General features: G+C 39.3%; 1 long non-coding RNA gene across 1 annotated transcript in view; it reads right to left on the bottom strand.

Annotated features, from left to right (window-relative positions):
- Positions 1-566: 566 nt before the first annotated feature.
- The window catches only part of LOC143653093 (uncharacterized), a 129,679-nt gene continuing 109,596 nt past the window's right edge, over positions 567-20,649 (bottom strand). The window contains exon 3 of the long non-coding RNA XR_013161095.1: positions 567-1,148. This is a non-coding gene — a long non-coding RNA (uncharacterized LOC143653093). The remainder of the gene's footprint in view (positions 1,149-20,649) is intronic.

Genomic DNA, 20,649 nt, shown 5'->3' with positions numbered 1-20,649 from the left:
AGTACTTCATCTCATGACTGGGGAACAAGTTTCTTAACTAAAGGGCTCTGCTACCATTTTAGACAAGTCCTCAGAAATTAGTTATTGAGGACGTGTAGATAATAGAGGAAGATGTCATGATGACAGAGGGAGATATCACATCATTCAACAATAGGAGGCCAGTCCTCAAGGAGATCACACACAAGCTTAGAAAGATGAAGGGAATGCATGTGACTTGTCTTAGGAAAAATTTTCTATCATCTAGCACAAAATAGATTGGATTGTCTAAACGCTGAGGGGAGGTATGATAAAGGTGGGGCGGGATCAATACCACTTAACTTCAGTTGTGGTAGGCAGTCTTATGCCCAGCTGGTTCTTTCCATCATACCAGGAGATGTGCAACCCAAAGTACCCCCTCCCTGCCTGCTGAGTACCCAACTTTCCCAGATAAAATAATTTATTTGAGTTGAAGCTCTGAAGGCCACTGTTAAATTCCAAGTGTTAACAGAGCGGGTTAAAGTGTCAGGCTGCAATCAATCTTTAGTTACCACCAATTTTATTATTGGGTTATTCGATTATTTGACCAGTCACCTAAATGGTTCCCAGGAGGGAGAACACAGATGGAAACATTTTGATGGTGAATAGGGTGGGGTGGGAACATGGGACGCTGGATGTTGAGGGTGGAATGGCAAAGAAGCAAAAAGAATGCTAGGACCCAGAGCAGGTAGAAAAGGCAAAAACCAACTCCGTCTGTTGAGAAGCTCTGGATAGCACGACCATCAATTGTTGGGCAAAGAGTGGAGGAAAGGAAAAGTGTGCCCCAGCCTGCTGGAGGCATGTGAAGTTCACAGGGCTACTCACTCGCACCCATCCCCCTTCCCCAATTAAAGACTCTTTTGCTCCCTGCCTTGCCTTGCTGTGGTTTTTCCAGACAGAAGTGGCTTTGTTACTGGGTGAGCACCGGGTCCTGGAAGCAGCTGTGAGTGTGTGGACTTCCTGGTTGTAGCTTTCTCTTCTGAATGCCTCACTGGGACCTCTTGGTCCAGAGCCTTTTATGTCCCGTGTTTCATCTGATTCTCACTGAGTATATTCTCTAATTTGCTTTGTCAACTGCCGCTCCCAAGGAGTCATTCCCTCTTGATCTTTGGTCTTCAATTCCTGTTTTTGTCCTAAAATGTATTTTTAAATTAATTTTTAGCTAAAATTCTGTCAAAGTTCAAAAGTCAAATAGTCTAAAACATTTATCACAAAAAAGCAGTGCCTTGCATCTCATCCCACCCAGAAGCAGCCACATTCCTCTCTTTTAATGTTTTTTTCTCTAATTTGCCTCACATCTTTACACAATATGACACTGTTACCTCTTAATGCATCAATTTTAAACATTATCTATTGACTTATTTTATGACAGAGGAAGATTTTAGCTCTCTAAAATACCCTTTGCCTTCTTCATCTTAAATACAAGCATATCACAATTTTTTGGTTAATCCATTTTCATTATTTTAGCAATGAATATGTTAATACTGTTTGTAAGTCACTTAGCATACTATGATTATATTTACATTCTTGTGTAACTTTTTTGCCTTTTCAGGAGTTAATGACTTCTTTTTCTTTTCATTTGCTTGGTTAAAAAATAAAAACCACTCCATGGATTTGTGTTTCTCTCTTGTGCAAGGACCGTGTTGAGCTTCCTTTTCTCTTTTCAGTTGTGTTACACATTCTACCAGGGTTAAGTGCTTCAACTCTGCAGTCTTGATGGTTCTTTGCTTTCCACTCAAAGTCTCACAGAGCTACAAGTCCCATCTGATAACAGAAATACCCCCCCAAAGCATAGGATCAACACCGAGCTCTAGACGTAACTGATGCTCCATAAATATTCCCAATTTGAATCATTTTCCAGCATCTGGTCCTTTGTACAGTTCCCACTAACACCTCTGGGTATTTTGTAGCAAACTGAAGTTTACTGTCCAAGGGTTAGTTGGGCCAAGGTCTCACATATGTCACATGAAATGGAAACAGCCCTTTATATTAACTCTCAAAAACATTCCTCAAGATATACACAAACTCCAATACCTGGAGGTCAGATCCTTTCTGAAAGATAATCTTAAAATTAGAAACAAGGAAGTGGTGTCTTCAAAGGATAATAGCTTGTGGCAAAGCCCCTACCTGGTACTAGGTGAATCCTCACTCAGAGTTTGTTAGATTTTATTTTATATACAATTCTATGAAGCATCATCATTTTACAGTCTTTTTGTGGAGGAAGCATAAACCTATAAAGAGGTGTGTGGTAGTTAGATACAGTTGTCAACTTGGCCAGGTGAAGGCACCTAGTTTTGTTGCTGTGGACATGAGCCAATGGTACATGAACCTCATCTGTTGCTGATTACATCTGCAGTTGGCTAGGAGGCATGCCTGCTGCAATGAGTGATGTTTGACTTTATTGGCTGGTGCTTAAATGAAAGAGCGCAATGTAGCATAGCCCAAGCAGCTCAGCACACCTCATCTCAACACTCGCAGCTCAGCCCAGGCCTTTGGAGATGCAGAGGAATGACCATGGGGAAAGTTGTTGGAACCCAGAGGCCTGGAGAGAAGAACAGCAAAGATTACCCTGAGACTTCCCACACAAAAAAGAACCTCAGATGAAAGTTAGCTGCCTTTCCTCTGAAGAACTGACAAAATAAATCCCCATTTATTAAAAGAGCCAATCTGTCTCTGGTGTTTTGCATTCTGACAGCTGGCAAACTAGAACAAGGTGTAATATAAGGAGACACCAGAGTAGCTGGAAAAGGAAAGTTCAGTTTGACTTTAGGGAAAGCTCAAAGCCAGAAGTGCATTACTATCTGGTACCAAAACAGATATTAATAATTACAATTTTGTATTGCTCTAAAAGGCATCTTTGACATGTTCCCCAAATTACTAAACAATTTTGAAATCCTGGTACTTAATGGAGTCAACTTAGGTTATTTAGTACTTCACTCTTCGTGGTGCCAGATAAACAAGGTAGACTAAGTTCCAATAGGTCTGATTTCAGGCAGACCTGGGAAAGCATGTATTCCTTACAGAAAAACATTTTTCAAGAACTTCACCTAAGGCTTCTAAAAAATAAATTTGAGTAAGACCAACAGGATTTGTTTTAGTCCATGTCAACGAAACTCGCACTACATTTAATTTAAAATTTTACTCAGTAGTTTTAATTTGTCCAAGGGTTTCATAGCATGGATAAGAATGTCTGAACTTTAGCATTTTATGAAGTAATTAGAACAGCGCTCCAGTCAGGGACAAGCTGATGGCTGTGGTTTTCTTAATCTCCCTTCCCAGCCTAAATAAAAAACAGGAATTTGGCAGCAGTGAAGATGGAAGTAGTTCCCAGACAACTAAGCCAAATCAGAGAATTACAATCCTGGTCCTGCTTGACCAACAAGTCTTGGGATGGAAGTGCTCCATGCGAGACATTTTGTCTAGAAATGAGTGCTTTCTCTAAAGAACATACATTTTTAGTTCTTGCCCACATTGAAAACCATCTTTGTGTATGTGTGATTATTAAATTAATGTCTTTTTCTTCCTTCTGACTATGAGTTCCCTGCCACAGGAAATGAAAAGGTTTCCTAGCCATTACATACTTAGACCTCAGCACATTGCCTGACACATAAGAAACATTTAATAAGCACTTACTAAGTTAATGCTATTAAATGAGATTCCCCTTTCACTATAGTCACCAGGAACCCTCCAAACCAAAATTGTAACTTACAGACTATTCTTTACTTGGCCTTATGTTCACAGTCATCCTTTATTTTTTTTACCCACCTTATTTCCTATTTTAGTAATAATTTCCCCTGACATATTTTAATTTTAATTTGGTTGTTTTATTGCTTGTTTTTCTGCTATGAGCCACCCTAAGTCATTCGTTGAACAAAATGGTGTATAACATAATAATTAAATCATAATTAAAAATAAGTTATCTGCTACTACCAGTGGAAACCTTCTGACAAGTATAATATCCACTTAACTAATTCCTTCTGGATTAAAATGGTGAGAAGGGAGGGAGGTTTTCCTTGGAACCTCTGCATGCTCTAATGGTGGCCATTTACTATCAGTCACTATTCCAAATGCTTCACTTGTATTAATTTATTTAATCCTCACAACTGCCCTCAGATGCTGAGAATGTTTCTCAAAGGAGGAAGGAATCACAGAGGTAAAATGCTACTTAAATCAGGCCATTCTCTGATATATTGGTGAGGAATAGATTTGGTTGTCCATAACACAAAACTCAATAAATAATGGCTTAACAAATAAGGGTTTATATTTCTCAAGCACCAAAATTTCACTGGAAGGCAGTACAGGGCTGCAGAGAGGCCCCATGGTGCCATCAGACCCTGCCTTGGCCGCTCAGCCCTCCTTTATGCGTCTTCCAAGATGGCAGTTCCATCTCTATTGTCGCATTTGCAATTTGGGCAGGAAGAAAGGGAAGGGCAAAGGACAAAAAGGGTATGCTGACAGTGTCTCCTTTAGCAAGGAAACAACAGCTGTTTCCTAGATTTCCCACCAGGTGTCTACTTATCTCCCATTGGCCAGAAAGAAGTCACATGGCTACTTCTATCACTCGTAAGGAATCTGGGAAATGACCTTCTTTGTAAGGTCAGGTACATTAAAGCCTTGTGAGTGGGCTCTCAGCCGTGTCTCTAATGTTCTCAAATATGAGTAAATAATACCCATATATCATTGAAATTAGAGGAAAGTCAGGCTTTATAGGAATGATAGATGGGCCTATTTTAATTCCAGTGATACCTTACTATAAAGGTATTAACAAGCCTAGATCCAATCCACCACTTATCTTTGTTATAATAACTTTTTAAAACAATTTTTATTGTGAAATACAACATATATACAAAAAACAATAAATTTCAAAGTATATTTTAACAAGTAGTTTTAGAAGAAATTTCAGAGTATTGTATGGGTTACAGTTCCACCATTTCAGGTGCTTCCTCCCAGCTCCCCTACACTAGAGACTAAAAAGAAATATCAATATAATGATTCAGTAGTCATATTCATTTGTTAAATCCTTTCTTCTCTTCTCTGATACAACTCCTTCTGCTCCTTTGATCCTTCTCCCACTCTTTAGAGATATTAGGGCAATGGCCATTCTAACTTCTTCATGTTGAAAAAGGGTGTCAACATTATGGGATAGGGGGATGCAGCTGGTTGATGCTCTTGGAGAGATTGGTAACTCTGGGTTTCAGAGCTTATCTGGCCTAGGCACCATATGGAAGTGACAGGGTTCTGAAAAATAAACTTAGTGAGGAAAACTTTTATACAGTCTCAGAGCCTTGGGTATTCTTCAGGGTTTTCAGGAATACTGTTGGTTGGGACTTGGCATACCATGGTAATTAGCAATACCTAGCTGAAACATGCAAAAGAGTAACCTCCAGGATAGCGTCTTGACTGTATTTGAAATCTCTTGCCACTGATACCTTATGCGGTTACATTTCTTTTCCCCTCTTTGGTCAGGTAGGCATTATCAATTCCATGGTGCCAGGGCCAGGCTTATCCCCAGAGTCATGTCCCACACTGCAAGGGAGACACATATGCCTGGATGTCATGTCCCATGTAGGGGGGAGGGTAATGATTTTATTTGCAGAGTTGGGTTTAGAGAATGAGAGGCCACATGTGAACAACAAAAGAGGTTTTCTGGAAGTAACTCTTAGGCATTATTATAGGTAGGCTTAAAGCTTCTCCATTACAAATACAAGATTCATAAGAGCAAGCCTCAGGATCAAGGGCTTGACCTATAAACTTGGGAGTCCCTAATATTTGAGAGAATATCAGGAATTTCCCAGGTGGGAAAGTTTAATGGTTCCATGTTTTTTCTCCAGTTCCTAAAGTGACTTTGCCAATACTTTTAAATTATATCTGCCCAACATACTCTGGGATGTATCCAGGTATTATATTAAACTATACAGAATTGCAAGACCTCATTCCCAATTCTAGGCTCTGTGTGTTAAGTTGTTTAACTGAACTGGCCAGACAGGTTAAGTTAGATTGTGTGTTACAGAACATTTAGATTTTGGGCAAAATAAACCTTTCTTCCTTTGGTCTCATACAATAGGTGAAGCTCTAAAATACAGATGACATCACTCGTTACCCTGTATTCTGATTTACCTTAGTCCCAACCAGATTGGCTTCGTTCTTATCTCTAATTGAAGCCTGGTCTCTTTTTTGACTTCTTTAACAGTTGCCGTATGTAGCAACGCTGACTTTCAGAGCTGTAGAACTCCAGCTCTTGAGTCTTAAGTGTCACGTAATACCAAGTTATACACATATAGCATAGCATCTCAGAATTTAGAAATAACACTTAAAGCTTAGGAATAAATGTATGACTGCTGTAAGAGCTTACAATGTAGGCCCCAGTTTTCTTATAAGTACTTTCTAACCACATAATATTTGTCCTTTTGTTTCTGCCTTACTTTACTCAATATGTCCTCATGATTGACTCACTTCATCGCATGACTTATGACTTTGTTTCTTTCTGTAGTCACACAATATCCCTTCAAATATGTGTACACAACAGTTTATAATGACTTTTTATTGCACTAACTTATCCCCAAATATTCTGCACTAACAGGATTTCTTGACTATGGTCTTGTAAATATCCTCATTACCCCAAAAGGTTCAAAATCCATTAGTGTATCTAAATCCTCACATACGTAAATACCCAACAACAACAACAAAAAAAGATAGTGCCAAACAGTTGGAAGTCAAGTAAGTAAAGAACATTTAGTGATAATCAGGATTAATTTTAAGAAAAATGATACTGTTGGGATTTTAGAAAGAGTAAGTAACTGCCATAATGAAATATTTGAGGTGCTGTTTTTTTTTTTACCTGATGTGAAGGGAGTTATTTTCCCAACAAGATGTGAATATCTGTTACATAAATATTAAATATGATTCTTATAATTACAACTGGGAGGAAACTTTCAAACACTTTATGCTTTAAATTAAATTTATCCACTCTATCCAAAACCCTCTTTAGCTAGATAGGGAAGAAAAAATTCCTACAGCTTCTAAAATATTGGAATCTATGAACGGGTTGAGGAAGGTGGTTTTGCTGCCACATAATGCAATATAACTGCTCAATATTTACTAACACCTCTAAAACAGTCAAAACAAGGCAACAAAAAATAAGGCAGTGGGTCTCAGAGAAGATCTTGGTTGTGTTCCATTTCCTTCATTATGTCCACACTTCTTTAGGTGTGGTTGGTTTTTACCAGAGGGTGGTTTGAAGGACAACTCACTGCCTCTTATTTCTTTGAAGGGAACGTCTCTTCCATGATTTCTCCATCCCCAATCAGGGAATGCCTTCCCTCCCTTTTCTGCCATTTTGTCCATTCTTCAAAGCCATACCTACAAAGCCTTCCTTGATCCCTCAGCCCATCCTTCTCTCCTTCCCATTATCTGATTTTCATTGTGGTGTCACGTCTGTGTACAGTGACCTTGTAATTTATCATATGAGCTAGGATTATATTGAGAGTGTTATGGGTTGAACTGGGTCCCCCAAAAAAGATATGTGCAGGTCCTATTCCCTGGTCCTATGAATGTGACCTTATTTGGAAATAGGGACTTTGAATATGTAATTAATTAAGATGAAGCCAAACTGGATTAAGGTGGACCCTTGGCCCATTATGCCTGGTGTCCTTATAGGAAGGGGACAGGAGACAGAAGCAGATACCAGGGAGAAGGCCATGTGAACATGGAGGAGGCACAGAGATGTAGTGATGCATCTATAAGTCACAAAAACGCCAAGGATTGCCGGCAAACACCAGGAGCTGGAAGAGGCAAGGATTCCCCTCTACAGGTTACATAACTCTGGGGATACTTTGATTTTAGACTTCCATTTTCCAGAGATATGAAACAATACATTGCTTTTGTTTTAAACCATCCAGTTTGTGATGCTTTGTTACACACTGATTTTGGTCTCACTTTCTGACCTCTCTACCTTACCAACCCCTGAATGTCAGTGTTCCCCAGGGTTCTGTTCTGGGACTTCTTTCCTCCCCTCCTCACATATATGACAATGTGTTGACTCTCATGGCTTCAACCAATGTTCCATAACCAGCAATCAGATGTTATAAATTTTCTAATCACCTCTAAATGCTTCCACTTTTATTTTTATGTGAAATCTATTTTTATTATACAATTAAATGTGGTTAGGAAATTTTGTGAATTTCTTTCATATAAATATTTGTATCCACCTTCCTTTGTGGCCTGACATACCATCCTTTGATATTTGGTTAAGTAACTTTGTCTGGGTTCAATCCCATCTCCTTCACTTACTAGTGTCACCCTGAGCAAATTACAAATCCTGCAAAATGAGATTTGTTTCAGTTTGATAAAGCTATTGGAATGCAATATACCAGAAATAGACCAGTTTTTACAATGGGGATTTATTAGCTTACAAATTTACAGTTCTAAAGCCTTGAAAATGCCACAATTAAGGCATCAACAGAACAATACCTTCTCTGAAGACAGGCTGCTGGCATTTGGGGTTCCTTTGTCACACGGGAAGGCACACGGCTGGCATCTGCTGGTCTGTGGCTCCCTGGTTTCATTACTTTCAGCTTCTGGTTCAGTGGCTTCTTCTCTGAGCTTCCATGGGTCCTCTTCAAGTTCCTCCAGGGCTTTTTTTTCAATGAGCTTATCTTAATTTCATCTCTTATAAAAGACTCCAGTGAGAGGAATTAGACCCAGCTTGAATGGGATTGGTCACATCTCGACTGAAACAACCTAATCAAAAGGTCCTACCTGCAACAGATCTGCCTCCACAGGAGTGGATTAAAAGAACATGGCCTCTTCTGGGGGTCCATAACAGCTCCAAACTAACACAAGGTTCAGAATGGTAACCACTACCTTACGTAGTTATAGGGAAGATTTCATGAGCTAAAATATATGTGAATATAGTAAGTACTATGTCCATATCAGCTATGATTATTAGTATGTGGTCAACTCACCTCTATACTGAAGCCTCTCAAGCCTATCTGCCAAGTCTCTCTTTTGTGAACATTGAACTGTCTGCTCACATGGAGGCCCTATAGGTACCTCGTTTCCACATGTCCTAAACTGAACTTGTCATTTTCCCCAACAAACCTTCTGATTCCCTGTTTGCATATATGTATCACTCTCCACCCCCCAGCCTTATGGGGTTAAGAGTTACTTTTAACTCTTTTTCCACTCTGGTTCCTATCCATCTAAGTGGTCATAAAGCATTATCACTGCCACACATCTTTTCCCAACCTGTCCCAAACTTCCTTTTCCAGTTCAAATGGTTTCTTAGACATCAGCCTGATCACATCACTCCACTGGTAAATACTCTTTCAGGGCACTCCATTGTCTACAGCAGCACTGGCCAACAGAACTTTCTGCAATGGTGGAAATTTCTCTATCTATGCTGTCCAATATGCTTGCCACTAACCACCTGTGGCTACTGAACACTTGAAGTGTGCTTACGTGACTGAGGAACTGAATTTTAATTATATTTAATTCTAATTTAGTTAAGCATAAATAGCCATATATGGCTAGTTGGCTACCTTATTGGACAGCACAGGTCTAAAGGGCAGAGCCGACTCAACCTGGCCTGGCAAGCCCCACACACCCATTCCCTAGCATCTAATACCCTGACCCCACAAATGTATGTATCTTTTTCTGACACAACTTTTATGATCATATGTCTGTGCTTTTGCATATATGTGCCCTTTGCATGGGAAAGTGTTGTCTTCTTTATTTGATGAACTTCTGTTTAGCTTTGCAAACCTAGGTCAGAAGTCATTTCATTTCAGAAGCCTTCTCTGACATCACATTCAGAGACACACAACTTTAATTGCCTTTTCTTTTATTCTCCATTATAATATTTAGACCTCATTATATTTTCATTATTTGTCTTCTCCTAAACAAATAATGATCTCTGGTAAGGCTGTCCCTAGCCTCACCATCTTGGACTTATTGTTGAAAACATAAATGAATAAATAAAACACAGAAAACTAGTTGTGACAGTAACAGAATACACATGCTTTAGACTGGTGGGCATTGGCAATCTCATATTTTTATCATTTTCATTATCTTAACCATTTTTATTCAACACTGTTTGTCAAAACACTGGTTGAAATAACTGATTTGAAATGGGTTGGCCAAAGATTCACACTAACCATTCCAACTTCTAGATTCTCAAGGCTCTACTCTTGTACTGAATCAGATTATCAGAAAGGTATAAAATACCTATCTTCCCTGGGAAATATTAAGGACTATAATGTAACATTATGTCCTCAATGGTATTTCTTGTGGGTTACTCAGAAATGTCATACAGAGACTCTGAATTTTCAATAAAATTCTATCAAAGACACAGTTTACTATGTGATTCAATGCGCCTTATCAAAAGGGAACTTTTCTTTCCAGCAGATTAATTTCTTGGAGCTGGGACTCCCCATTCTCACTGTTGTGTTGCAGTGTTCTGCATGTAGTCTGTGCTCAGTAAATAGCTCTTGATTAAGGTGATCAAATTTAATTAAGTTAGCCAAATAGAAGTTTGTGATCTAATTCTACTGTTTTAAAAAACTACTTAAAAAGCTGAGCTACTACTATATTAATAAAACTTAGAACTGCAAATGAACAAATAAAATTATGCTCAATCTCATTACCAACCAAAGAAATACAAACTAAATACTAAACTACTATTTTTGGACTGTCTCATTAGCAAAGATCTTTTAAAATGATATGTTACGTGTTGGCAAGCTTCCTGAGCAGTGGCCAGTAAAATCATTACAAATAAGAGCAAACAACATTTCTAGAAGAAAATTTGGCATCATAGACGAAAATTTTAAAAATGTTTATACCTTTAATGTGGCAATTATATTTCCAAGGATTTTACTATAAGAAAACAATAGATATGCAAAAAGAATATGTTTAAGGATGTTCTTAACGGAATAATTTGCAATAGGAACAAAATGGATGGAACCTAAATGTCAAACAATAGGGGAGTGAAAATTGGTACAAATGTTGCAATCTGGCAACATTTCCAAATACCCTTTGATCTAGTAATCCCTTCTCTGGAATTTTCCCAAAGAGAACATGTGAAATAGAATATTTATAAAAGGGTATTTATTTTAGCATTATTTAAAATGTTCAATTCTAGGAAATTGGGTGAGTACAATTTGGAACATCCATGTGCTAGAGTACTAGGCAGCTATTAATTTTGTGCTGTGGAAGAAAATTTATTGACATGGGAAAATGAACACAACATATTTTCAGATTAAAAGAACAGTCTATAGGGGGTACAAGGGTAGTTCAGTGGTAGAATTCTCACCTGCCACGCAGGAGACCTGGGATTGATTCCCATCCCATCCACCTCCCAAACAAAGAAAGAAACCAACAAAAACAAACAAACAAATTCAACGAATGGTGCTGCAAGAACGGGATACTCACATGGATAAAGAATGAAATGTGACCCCGCCATATAGCATACAAAAAAAAAACAGTCTACAAAACAGCACTTACAATACATTATCATTTTTGTAAATTTAAAAATATGTTAATATTTTGGTACACCATTTGTGCTTTTCTGTACCTCTTCAATTGTCTGTAATCATAAAATATTACCTTTCATCAACTATAACATACCCAAGACAGGTATGCGTTTATGATTGTAAAGCCCAAGCATGGAAACAGCTGACAATAAAAACAACAAAACGTGAGAACCTCCTGAAGAAAGTTGTTCTCTCTGGGTGGATCAGATGCTCTCTAAAGTACACTGCTTGAACCTCTGAGCCATGCCAGGAAGCCAGGACTTCGGAGCCAGAGTCTTTCTGTCATCTCAGAGACCACGCCCAGGCCAGAGCCTGTTCTCCTGTGCTGCTTCTGGGCCTAAGCACCACGAGGTCAGCACATTATCCAGTTTCTCTATCAGAGAGACCCAGCAAAGCTCCCTCCAGGAAATGAGTCTGCCTTGTAGGGCTGAGACACAGAGGATACACCTCCTCATGTTCTCTGTTTTGACAGCTGAACTCCAATACACAGGCCACTGCCCTACAGAAAACATAAACTACTGTATTTTCCTCTCCAGTGTATTTAGCAAACTATTGTTTAGATGCACTAAGTGGTACTAAGAGGTCTCAAAGAGTTAATGTGGCTGGCAGAGTCCCAAATCTTATTCAATTTAATTAAATTTAGAAAATAGCATTCAGTACCTTAACATTGCAGGGAGCCACGCTAAAAGTGGACTGCACAAGGGTGAGCTAGCTAGAAGTCCAGCACCAAGCTTGACCTTCACATGCCTGATCTCTAGCAATCTTTACAGTTACTCTAAGAGGTAGTTAAATGTGACACACTGTTCAACATATGATATAAGAGGTTCAGGACCGAAGTAGAATTTGCCTAAGCTCAGATGGCAGGTGATAGAACTCAAATTTGAACTCATATTAGACTGGTTCCAAAGCCCATGTTTTCCTCACTATTTATCAATCTCTACTTTATTAGAGTTTGGATGTCATGTATCCAAACATCTACATATAAAAACAAGGGGAGGTGTCCTTTAAGCACAGTGCTAAAGGAAGGAGGGCACGTCTTTCAGGGATTCTGGAGGAAAAGCCTTCACAAAAGGAAAGAGCAGCATACAAACAAGGATGCAGAGTTCAGATGGGATTCAGCCAGGACGGTGGCAAGGGCATTTCCAGCAGCTCAGAACAGCAAGAGCTGAGACACAGAGGTGGGACCCTGTGGGGTCCTAAAGGCAAATAGGTAGAGACATAGTTGAGAAGACAGCCCACACCAAACCAGAGATGTAGATTTATTCTATGGGGAATTGCCAGAGGTTTTTAATCAGGATCACAATACAATCAGAATTATGCTTCATTATATGTTTACTTAGAAGTATTTGGTCGAGTTGGTGCTTTTCCCCTTTTAATTTCATAAGAGAGCTTTGTTCCTTGAAAAGCAAATAATGTCATCTTGAAAGGTCAGTTTTTCATCCTTTTCTAACTTTTAGTATGTGGATATTTCCTTAGCACGTTCTGAGGCTCAACATATCTGACCATTTAGGAACTCACTATCTGAGCCTTACATGTTAGTCCTTCATTAAAGACCAATATTATTTTCCCATTCACCAAATTACTTCAATACGGGCAAATGTGGATTGGTTGCTAAGATATTTCAATCAGCTCAGTTTGGGTAATGACAAATACAGACATTGATGAATGGGTGAGGCCATCAGAGTCCGCCTTAGGGGTTGTGTCATTTTAACCTCACCTCTCATTTAAATCAGTTCTAGTGGCTCAATGTTCCAGGATGAGGAGCTGGGCTTACAGGACAAACCAGTAGAGACTTAATTTGGAAGCAAAAAAGAAAACTGTACATGAACATAAAGAGCTGAAGAGATGAATATGGTCTGCTGTCTTTTTGTTGTAACTCTTCAATGCTGCCTGACAATCAATTCGATTTAATATAACCTCCTGGGAAGCAGACTTTCTTTCTAAGCAGGAAACTGCAAAGAGTCAGAAATACATTAAAGGTGGCTTACATCTGGAAGAGGAAAGACAGGTATGCTTCTAGAAGGGACAACCATGGGTTGGACTCAAAAGTAAGCAGTTGTACTGCTCATCTATTAACACTTCTTTATTCATAGCACAAGGACTGCAGCTTAGGAACATGTTGAAAATGCTTCACTCAATATCCCAAATGAGATTAATTGGGAAATGAGAGCAAAGAAGGTATAATTATTAGTTTTCATAAAGACATTGGGCCAGGTGATTGCGTCCCTTCCATTCCCTCTACTTCCTCTACCGCACTCCCAGGCCAGGCCCATGGCATCTTACACCTCGATGCCTCCGCTGTCACCTATCAGTTCTCCTTTCCTTATCCTCTCCCTATTATCTTTCACACTGCAGTAAGCTTCCTGTGAAACTGTGTGCCTGGTCACTCCACCCTTCACCGCTCTGTGGCAGCTCCCTACTTCTTCCTGCTCCAAATTTTCAAACAACTTCTGGAAGAGCCCCTGGGTCCTGTGGGTAAGCCTGGGAAGTGGGGGGCATGGAGCTTAGGAGGTGAGCTTCAGATTCTCCCCACGCTTCACCCAGAACTGCTCTGTCTGATCAATTTTATTCATTGAGTTTCCACTTAAGAGCTTAAAAAACAAAACAAATCTTCTATCCCCAAAAGAAATTGGAAAACCGCTCTCAGACCTCACACAAGTCACCATTGGCTTCACCAGGGTTGTTTCCAAACCACTCCCACGCCCACCAATTCTCAGCACGTTGCAAGTGGGCTGACCACCTCCCTCTGGGCCATGAAAAAACTCTCCCTTCTCTGACTTCTCTGTACTCCTTCTTGGGGACATTTCTTTTGACACACAGTCATGTCTTGCTTTATGGTCAGTTTCCGATGCCTTTTCACCTCTGTATGTCTTGTCTGCCCAAGCACACCGCAGGCTCACAGTGAGGATGGAGGTACATTTCTCCAAGCTGCAAAGGACACTACCTGCAGAGACATTCAGCACTTACCAAGGGTTTCTTGCTTCCAGACATATGGCTCATTCCCAGCTACCTCTACCATAGCTCCTCTGCCTGTGCAAGAGACTGAGCCTTCCTTTTCTGGCAGCTCAGGTCTCACCTCTTACAAACAGTTATTTCCAGCAGCTCCAGTCTGTTCTGACCTCCCTTTCTTTGATCTAATGTGCCTCTATCCAAGACCACGTAATATAGCATGTAATTAAGTTTTCTCCATCTTGAATTATTTTCTGGTTGTTTTAGGTTTTACTTTTGTCCCACTTAACTAGACTACAGGCTCAATGAGAGAATGATAAGGTCTTTAACAGTTCTCAGTAAAGGCAGATGGACTGATTTACATTGGGGAAACTACACTCAAGCATCATTAGATGAATTAAGTCTGTCTTAATTCAAACAGAAGAGAATTTCCTCTTTCTGTTTTGCTAAACCTACCTCCAAATTCAACTGCTTTAAATGTTCTAAAAGTTGTGAATATGCACCTTAGTCAAAGAGTGGAAACAACCCAAGTGTTCACCAACAAATGAATGGATAAACAATATGTGGTGTATACACACACACACACACTCACACACACATATACAGTGGAATATTATTCAGCCATTAAAAAGACTTTCTGATAGATGCTACAAGATGGATGAACCTTTAAAACCTTATGCTTAGCAAAATAAGCTAAATACAAAAGGACAAATATTTGTATGATTCCACCATTTATAGGAAATGTCTGTAATAAGCAAATTCAGAGACACAAAGTAGATCAGAGGTTACTAGGGCCAGGAAAAGGGGGAATGGAGACATTACTTAAAGGGTACAGAGTTTCTGTTTTAGATGATGAAAATGTTTTGGTAATGAATCATGGTGATGATAGTACAACATTGTCAATGTAATTAATGCCACTGAATTGTGTACTTAGAAATGGTTAAAATGATAAATTTTATGCTATAAATATGTTACCACAATAACTTTTTGAAAATCATGAATATATACAACACAGTATGTTTTAAAAGAGAAGCAACAGTAACATCAATGCAAGTTCACCTTGAGCAACTTTGTTGGTTGTAAATAACGAAACACAGTCACACCAGAACAAACACATAGCAGAGGCTGTGTGAGGATAAAAGAGTGCACGAAATCTGTGGGCAGTGAAGGAAGCAATGCCCAGCCTTCTCAACATCAGAAGCACAAAGGCAGAAACTGAGATGACATCCTGTGTTACCCCCAAATCACAAGGTCAGCTGGTGTATTAGTTAGGGTTCTCTGGAGAAACAGAATCAACAGGGAACACTCACAAATATAAAATTTATAAAAGTGTCTCACGTGACCACAGGAATGCAGAGTCCAAAATCCGCAGGGCAGGCTGTGAAGCCGACGACTCCAATAGAGGGTCTGGACGAACTCCACAGGAAAGGCTCACCAGCCAAAGCAGGAAGAGCCTGTCTCTTCTGAATCCTCCTTAAAAGGCTTCCCATGATTAGAGTAAGCATCACTCATTGCAGAAGACACTCCCCTTTGGCTGAATACAAATGGGATCAGCTGTGGATGCAGCTGATGTGATCATGATCTAATTTTCTGAAAAGTCCTCATTGCAACAGACAGGCCAGCGCTTGCCCAATCAGACAAACAGGTACCACAACTTGGCCAAGTTGACACATGAACCTGACCATGACAGCTGGTCAAGCCATGGAGGGTTCATTCTGTGGGCCTTTCTGTGTCCACCTTTCAGTTTTCTCTTGGTTTTTCAGCTCCCCCATCATATCCTAATTTTATATATGTAGACATATATAAAATATATATATATATAAAAATAAAATGTGGTCCTCCCTGCAGCCCTGACGCTACCAAACCTTCCAGTTCAGCACCTATAGGTCTCTGTTCCAGATTCCTCTGCTTAAATTCTTTAGTGAGAGAATCTGATTGGCTCAGAGCAGAACATGTATGAATTACCACCTGCCAGTGTCCATTAGAAGAGATAGTACTTCCTGGGGAGTCTGGGAAAAATATTTTTATTAAAGGGGGCACTGCTGAGAAAGAAAGGACTGGTATCTCTAGTGCTTTTACTGTAATTTACAACTTGTGTTCTATTGGTTACATTGTGCGTATGTGTTATTGGCTCCATCCAATTTTAATCTCTTCTATTTTTTCAAAAATGCTATTTTCTCAAAAAGCATTCCTAAATTTCAAAATGCATGGACAGAAGGAAATCAGCTCCTTGGAACCCATCTGGGTTAGATGGAGTGTGCCTAGTCAATCAAAGCCTGTACAACAGGGTCTGTCCCAAAGAAGCTTATAAGATCTCTTTCCTTTTTAAAAAAACCCTAAATTTAAACAATCTGTAAATGTGTGCCCAAATTAGGATATTCAAACTAACAAGCTTGCATTCTATCATTTGTATCTTGATTCCATTAAAATGCAATTTCCCTGTAGTTCTCTCAAAAGAATTTCATGTGTATGTATTTCTTGAGGTTTCCCCAGTGACTATCGTTATATCCTGGGAGTTGTGACTGCTAGACGACAGTGTTGTTCAAAAAAGAATATTTTGAGATGTGAGTTTAGTGTCTGAAAAATGGCACAAATTTTTCAGATGAAAACTTCCAGGAAGCAGAGTTTTAAGAATTCTGTCAGGTTTTGATGTTGCCAAATCCTATTTTCATTAAAACAAATATGCTAGGAAAACTTGTAGCACTATTTGCCTGTGGTTCTCCTTCTGTAAATTTTAACAAAGAAATTGTTCCCATAAAGTATATAGTATAAAGACCAAAAATAAATGAAAATTCCCACTGGACCTCCAACAAAAACATAGGCAAGTTGTAAATTGCAGAAACAAGAAACTTAATTAATTCCCCTTTAAAGAATTATAGCAGCACAACTTGCATTTTATGGACTAGAGGTATATAGTACCAAAACAAAACTAAACATTTTTGAGACTACTTTTCCTTCAGTGATAATAAATTATTGAATTTTCTGCCAGAGGAGAGACTTATAGAACCCACAAGACTCAGATTTAACAGAAAACAAATCAGTATTATTGGACATTAATGATTTTTGAGTCTTTGAGATGGATTTTATAGTCAACGACAATGATTCTGTCTCACTCACATTGAATCATGTAGAAAGAAGGAATTTTGAAATTGGCATTTCCCACACAATTTATTGCCTACGACTAAAGGCAAATGCTGGATTCCCCTGGTATCTCTCAACTTTACCTTCACTACTTCTACAAGAAGGCAGAACTCCCTTCCCAAAGCTTCGTGTGTGAAATCAGAACTCTGCTTCAGGGAAGAAACTCTTCAGATCCCTTCTGCTACCATTTTCTTCTTGATCCTGTAGATATACTTTGATATATACAGTATTGCCTTTGTTTATAGTCTCCCTAATAATCTACCTGATGCAATATGTAGGACTGCATTGCTAATTTTAGCAGAGGTAGATCCTTTTATTTTTCTGATCCTGAATATGGAGATAACAAGAATTAATTTCTCCCCTCTGTGCTCCACAGCAAAGGGTATCTCTGTCCTAATGTAAGTAATACAAGCATGCCAGAGCTGCTATGATAAATGCCACAGGATGGTTTAGCTTAAACCACAAGAACTTATCATCTCATGGTTTTGAAGGCTAGGAGTCCAAAATCAAGATGCCAGCAAGACCATCCTTTTTCAGTTTGATTCAATTTGGCTACATCTGAACTAATAATAACATCTTCAAAATGTCTTATTTATAAATGGGTTCATACCCAAAGGAGCACGGACTAAGTAAGACTTGAGCCTGTCTTTTGTGGGGTACATGACTAATCCCCAATACCTCCTATATCGGATAGCTAATCAAACTAAAAATGTCTCCCTAGATTGTACCCCTTCAGGAAAGAGAGTGTCTCCATCATCTTTGTATCTCCCAAAATTCCCTGGCATAGGGATGCCTGTGGATATTAATTGTGTCCCATTTTCAGCCATCCCAAATAAGCACATAATCCAAGGTAAAATTTTACTTAGCTAACTCTACCTCAAAACACATTGCATAACTCACCTCTCCCCACCCTCCAACCAGACTGGCTCACCTACGCCTCTCTCCTAAATACAAATTTCAAAGTTTTCTGATAGATAGAAGGAGGGGATGGGGACAAGAGAAAAGGAAGAAGAGGAGGAAGAGGGAGAGGAAGAGAAATGGTTAATGTTTTAGAGGCCCATAAACTGGGAATCATACTAAATACTTTACATGCTTCATCTCATTTAATCCTACCAACAGCCCTAAAAAAGAAAGTGCTATTGTGACGCTATTTTTCAGATGAGGAAACTGCAAGGGTTAAGGAACAGCCCACGGTTACCAGTAAGAAGCAAATGTAAATATTCAAATTGTTAGAAAATTGAATAAGTGATACCCATCACTAACCTTCAGCCTACACCTGGTACTTCATTGAGAAGGGACAAGAACTGGAGTGAGACATAAGCAGTTCATCAGGGACACACATACACTTTCCTATAAGGCTGGATTAAGTGTTTGGTGCACTTAGCCAAAGATACAGAAAGTTATTGGCAGTATAGTGACCGACAGAACTGGTGCAGGTACAGCACGTCTCAGCGTGGCTTCTCATGGCTCTCGGAACGGCTGAAAGGGCACACAGTCAGCTGCTGGAGATCATAGCTACAGAAGGTAAGCTCCCACCAAACCCAGGAAGCCCAGTCTTTGCTACATTTCATTCTTTCATACCCAGACTTCCATCTCCATTCCAGATGAATCTACACCAACAATCTGTGCGTGTACTTAAGGGAATTTTACAAACACTGGATTCAAGAACTAAATTCAGACTTAGCAAGGCCACATACACTTCCAGGGAAGAAACTAGTTAGTGTCCAGGTACCCCTACACAATATCTTTACCTCCAACTTCCTCAGCTGGGAAAGCCAGTTTCCTGAACACTCAATAAACCTCAAAAAAAATTTGTCTAATATTTCTATAACCGTGAACCATGGACCCCTGTTAGGATTCCTTGGTACATCTCTTGTAAAATTCATGCCATACTCATCCTACCTAATGAGCTTTAATAAGCTGCCTAATGCTACCCCTGTTCACAAACATCAGGATGACTTTGTAAGGTGGTGGTGGTGTGTGTCCAGCTTGCGATGAGAGTCTCAATTATGTGAGAATAACCATCCATTTAAAACATTCAAAACCCATTATTGTTGCAAACTTTTCAGTGCAGTGCCTGGCTATATAGAAGGAGCCAGGGACCTGAAGTTTCAAGCCTTCTTAATATTGTCCTCATTAAACCACATGTTAATCATGAATCAGGGATTACACATTATACAACCCATTAAGCTTTTGTATGTTCCTGGAAGACTGCAGATTGGATAAAAATACAAATGATCGAGTAGTTAAAATAATTGGCTGTAATGAACAGCAAAATTAATTATGAATGACCGCATTGCTTACCCAGCTGACCTAAGTAAGTCATTAGCATATGTAATGGGTCGGGTAAAAATTAGATGTATTTTGGCTTCTACAAAGTGCTCTACAAACATCCACAGTGGTCCCATGATCTTATTGCCAGAACAGAGAATACACATGAGACAAGGTAGGAGAGGCCTTAGTCCTCTAGAGAAATCCATGATAAGAACGTAACCTATTATGAGAGCCTGGACTTGCTATAGAGCAGGAAGAAAGCTGTTCACCTTTTTGAGTTAAATGAACTCTTCTGTACCATAAGATGCTTTCTGATTTAGCCAAGCAGTGACTTACTAAATTAGCATTTTCCCAAATACATTCAGTGGGACGCTGATCCTAAAAGATGTTGAAAGTGAGTGTGGAAGGGGGTGGAGAGCACATTTGGAAAATGTCACATTCTTGAGCCCCTTTTGGAGAATCACAGTGCAAACTAGCATATTAAAGTTTCTGAGAGCCCAGCAATAAAGCAGTTCTCTTAAATTCTGCATTTGTCAAGATTCTTGACTGGAAGCCACACAGCTAACTCTGCCTTACCTAAAGAGAAAAGGAAGTCATTGAGAGGACATGAAATAGCTCCCAGATTAGGGGGGAATGCTAGAAAACCAAGGATGTCAGAGGCAGAAAAATAGCAATGCAATTTGGTAAGGGCACCCCACAGCCACCATGAATGCTCAATACAAATCTCAAGTTCAGCCTACCA

This window comes from Tamandua tetradactyla, chromosome 13, assembly GCF_023851605.1.
Source record: "Tamandua tetradactyla isolate mTamTet1 chromosome 13, mTamTet1.pri, whole genome shotgun sequence".
NCBI lineage: Eukaryota > Metazoa > Chordata > Mammalia > Pilosa > Myrmecophagidae > Tamandua > Tamandua tetradactyla.
The sequence above is the reverse complement of the archived record's forward strand: the minus strand, read 5'-3'. Positions and strand labels throughout refer to the sequence as shown.